This window comes from Tupaia chinensis, unplaced genomic scaffold (genome assembly GCF_000334495.1).
Source record: "Tupaia chinensis unplaced genomic scaffold, TupChi_1.0 Scaffold143910_1, whole genome shotgun sequence".
Taxonomy (NCBI): Eukaryota; Metazoa; Chordata; class Mammalia; order Scandentia; family Tupaiidae; genus Tupaia; species Tupaia belangeri.
The window spans coordinates 33562-38297 of NW_006203761.1; positions in this window are offsets into that span (position 1 = coordinate 33562).

Here is a 4736-nt window from a genome sequence, read left to right on the forward strand (position 1 = left end):
TCCTTAGGGCGGGTCCTGTGCTGGGGCTTGTGCGTGTGTGCACGCGAGCGTAGGGCGGCGAGCTGCAAGTAGGAGTGACGGCGAGAAGGCCGCGCCGGGGTGCTGTGGGCCAGTGAGCAGCAGCGACGGCAGTAATCCCAGACTCTACACGGCACCCCTATCCAAGCGGCAGAGATCTGCGTTAGGCCAAATTGCTTGACCTCCCGGAACTCTTAAGTTCCGCCCCGGCTCCACCTCCTGGCCAAGGAGGTCTCTGCGATAGGTTAAACCTCCACCTGACCCTGCCCCTTCGCCGCTGGCTCCAGCTGGATCACCTCCGCCTTCCGCCGGTCTTTGACATTGCTGCTGAGGACGCTGGTCTTTGTCACTGTCAGGGCTGCGCTGTTTTGAATTTCCTGCTTAAATGGGTGCAGACACCAAGGTGTGCTATAGACGCTTGGCAGGAGTATCACGGCGATTTCTCGCCCACCTCTGCTCGTCGGCCACCTCTCAGAGGACTCATGACTGGAACCATATGCCTGGTTGAGATCTAGTGCTTTTCCTCTTAATAAAGTATGTGACTTTAGAAGTCACTTAATTTGTACTTGCTTAAATGTTCTCGTTTCCTATTAAAATGGGGATAATAACAGCGCTGCGCAGGCCTTCCCAGCCTGCGCTTGATTCTCCAGCCAACCTGAAAGCTGGACGTTGTGGCACGTGCCTGTGATCCCAGAGACTCCAGGACACCAGAAAGCTGGGCTGCGTGACATAGTGAGAACGTGTCGGAAAAAGCCCCAGAAGTGGTGGCACTCTGATGGTCCCAGCTTGGAGGCTGAGGCAGGAGGATCGTGATAAGATGAGATCCTGCCTGAAAAGAAGTAACTGCACTGTATATCATTCTTGGGGCTGCCAGTATTCATGAAAGATGCTTATGTTTTCAAGATAAGAATCTGTTACTGGTTCTCAGACTATCAGTCCCCGTTTTTAAAAACTTTTTTTTTTCTTTTGCCATAGGGTGTGTACACTCTCACTGGGGAGAGGCAGGGAGAGAGAGAAATGAGAAATCATCGCCCAGGAGGGATGGCCATACTGCCATCCCTTCTCTACAGATTTTGGGCCTGAACGCACAGTATGCCTGGAGTATTTTTCAGGCCTGCAGGGTCTGGGACTCAAAGCGCAGTCAGCAAAGTGGGATCCAGCACCTTAAGAACTACACACCTGCTGGTCCCAGTCTCCCTTTAACAACCACGCCACTTGCTGGCCCCACAGTCCCTATTTAAATATATGTATATTAAGATGTAGAAAGTATTAAGAATTACACCCAGCATGTGTATTCATCACTTAAGGAAGTGAACGTTGCTGGTAGAATTTCTAATAGTTCCTTCAAATCCCTCCCCAGCAGCCCTGTCCTTACAACAACAAATAAGGAATGGAAAAGAGCACTGTGTGAACTGAGAGAGGGAAATGGAAGCATGCGGGAGTCAGACGTCCCTCCACTTTCCGTGTGAGCTCTGGGACAAGTTAAGTAACCTCCGTGAACTTAGTTTCTAAACCATAAAATAGAGGGGGGTGGGGATGTCCACCTTACAGGGCTGAGCTCTTATCAGAACCAACTCATAAAAATGTACATGAGAGGGGCCAGCAGGTAGCGTGGTGGTTAGGGGCACTGAACGCCCACATGGCAGACCACAGTTCAAGTCATGGACCTAGCGACTTGCTTTCTCGCTTTATCACTCTGTCCCTCTTTGGTCAAATTAAAAAATAACTAAATGGATAAAGTTACATAAAATAATTCCTTTTTTAAAAAAAAAAGTATGTGAGAAAACTAAACACTAGGCTTTCAAAACCATTAAATGTTTTTATAAGTAGGGGGCCTCCCCCTACCACTACATATCCTATTTATTCTTTGCAACCTTAGAATTCTCTGTCCCCGGGACCAGCAGTTAGTGTAATGGCTATGTTGCTGAACTCCCACGTAGTAGACCGCGGTTTGAGTCCCAGACCCAGTGGCTTAAAACTCACGCCGGGCACATGTGCGTGCATACCCAAGATCCCAAGAGGAGAATGGAGAAGGGATTGCGGCGCGGCCATCCCCTCTGGGGGGGTGATTTCTCGCTTTCTATCTCTCTGTCTCTCTCTGTCTGGCCAGTGCACGCGCCCTATAGCAAAAAAAAAAAAAAAACTCTCTCTCAAAAAAAAATAATTCTCTGTCCCCTTCACTCAGGTAAAGCGGAGTGACAAGTACTGCCTTCAGGAGCTGTGAGGAAGGGACATATGCCGTTTCTAAGTCAAAGCATTTGGTCCTCATTGGAAACTCTGTTCCTGGTGTTCAACCAAGGAGGCCATGATGTAGTCACAGGAAGGAAGAGGTGGGTCACTAAATTTCTGCATAAAGGGCACCTCTCTGGGAAAGTTAGCCCACTGGCACTGGACTATTGACCTTCTACGAGCAGGAAACAAATCCCTGCTGTTTTAAGCCATTGAGATATTAGGATTGTCTTTTTTTTCTTTAATAATTTTTTTGAGTTTTTTTTTTTTTCCCCTATAGGGCGCGTGCGCTCACCAGACAGACAGAGACAGAGAGACAGAAAGCAAGAAATCATCCCCCAGGAGGGATGGCCATACCACAATCCCTTCTCCTCCATTCTCCTCTCGGAATCGTGGGCACTTCGCGTCCAACTGCATGGGAGTCCAGCGACATAGCCATTATGCCAACTGCTGATCCCAGGGTTGTCTTTTCTTTAGTAAAACTCAGCCTATTTTAAGCACAGTTCTTTCTTGCCTTTTTTTTTTTCTCTTTTTTTTCACTCTTTTTTTTTTTTGAGGTTTTTGCTGTAGGGCGTGAAGCACAGTTCTTTCTTGAAGTCTTTGAATGTTTACTGAGCACATGTTTTGTCTTATGTAGTTCAAAATAATTTATGTATATTATGTTACTCTCCTATACCCCTGTGAGGTAGATATTATTATTAGTTTTTAAGGTTTTTGCCAGAGGATCTGTGCGCTTGCCAGAGAGAGATAGTGAGAAGGAAAGTGAGAAAGCACCCACCGAGGGGGATGACCATACTACATCCCCTTCTCCTTTATTCTCCTCTCAGGATTTTGGGCACAAACACACACACACACACACACACACACACACACACACACCTGGCATGATTTTCAAGCCACTGGGTCCAGGACTCAAACCAAGGTTGGCCATGTGGGAGTCCAGCACCTTAACCATTATGGCAGCTGCTTGTCCCAGTACTATTATTATTACCATGTCAATATGAGATGAGAAAATTGAAACATGTACAGAGATAACCTGGAATCAGAAAACCAAAGTTTGACCCCTGGATCTGCCTCTCCTTGAAACTGGGATCTGGTCAGGCGTCCTCATGTATCAAGTGAGAATGAAATCTATCCACGCTCTCTTCCTGTCAGAGCTGAAATGAATTTAGAGAGGTCACAGGTGCAGATGCTTCACAAATTAGGCAGTCCTGCACAGAAGGAAGGGGTCAAGTACTGAGTGGGAGAGTTGCCTGACGTGTGTAGCAACCACGATGCTCGGGCTTTCTAAAATGCTGCTATTTTTAAATATTTCATTTGGTTCTCGAAGTACAACAAATGTATATAAAAATATAGTCACCATATCTGCTTCGGTTTGAATGTGTCCCCCAAAGGTCATGCGTTAGGACCTTGCTCCCCAGTGAGCAGTGTTGGGTAGTGGGGCCCAGTGGGAGGTGTTGGGGCTGTGGAGTCACTGCCCTCCTGCGTGGATTCATGTCTATACTGCAGATTGGGTTTATTATCTCAGGATGAGTGTGTTCTTACATCGGGATGAGCTCGGCCTCCTTCTCTCCCTCTCTGCTCTTCTCCTCACCCCTCCACCATGGGATGATGCAGTACGAAGGCCCTCACAGACTGCCAGCCCTTCGGTCTTTGACTTCCCAGCCTCAGGACTGCGAGCCAATAAACGTCTGTTCATTCTAAGTCCATGGTTTTTGTGGGCAGCACAATATGGACTGAGACAGTATCACTCCTGGATTGCCGTTTTTCATATTCCATTTGAAAATTAAATAGGTTTCACATTGCAAACTGGTGTGATAGGAGAAGGAAGCTGAGAGATTTACCCCTACACATTTGGAGTAAGATGACTCTCTAAGAGTCAAATTGTAAAATGAAGACACAATTCATTAGTTCAAAACATGTACTGAACACCCACGGTGTGTGTGGCAGCCAGCCCTGGGGATGGTGCTTACGCCTGTGCACATCCCCCTCCTGACTCCTGTAAGCAGTAGGGTGCTGTGGAAGCACCAGAATGTGACTTGCAGGGCCCGGTCAGAGAAGACGTCACACTTTCTGTCTTGCTGGCTCTTCAGTTATTTGCTCTGAGGCAAAAGGCCTACCCTGCCTAAGCAGCCCTTTGAAAAGACTCCTGTGATGAACAGTTGAGCCCTCCTTCCAACAGCTGGGGGCAACTTCCCACCACAGCCTTGTGAGTGAGCCATCATGGAAGTGGAGCTTCAGCCCTGTCAAGCCTTGTGGGTCATGACTGCTGCCTCATGAAAGACCCCGAGCTAGAACTACCAGCTGAGCTGCTTCTGCATTCTTGATCCACAGAAACCGAGGTAAGGAATGTTTGCTCTCTCAAGCTTCTAAATTTGGGGTAACTTTTTATACAGCAGTAACTACTAGAATGCGACGCACTATTCCTGGCTCAGGAAAGAGTGGTAGATAAAATAAATCAGGAAGGGTGCACACCCGCTCACCTTTCG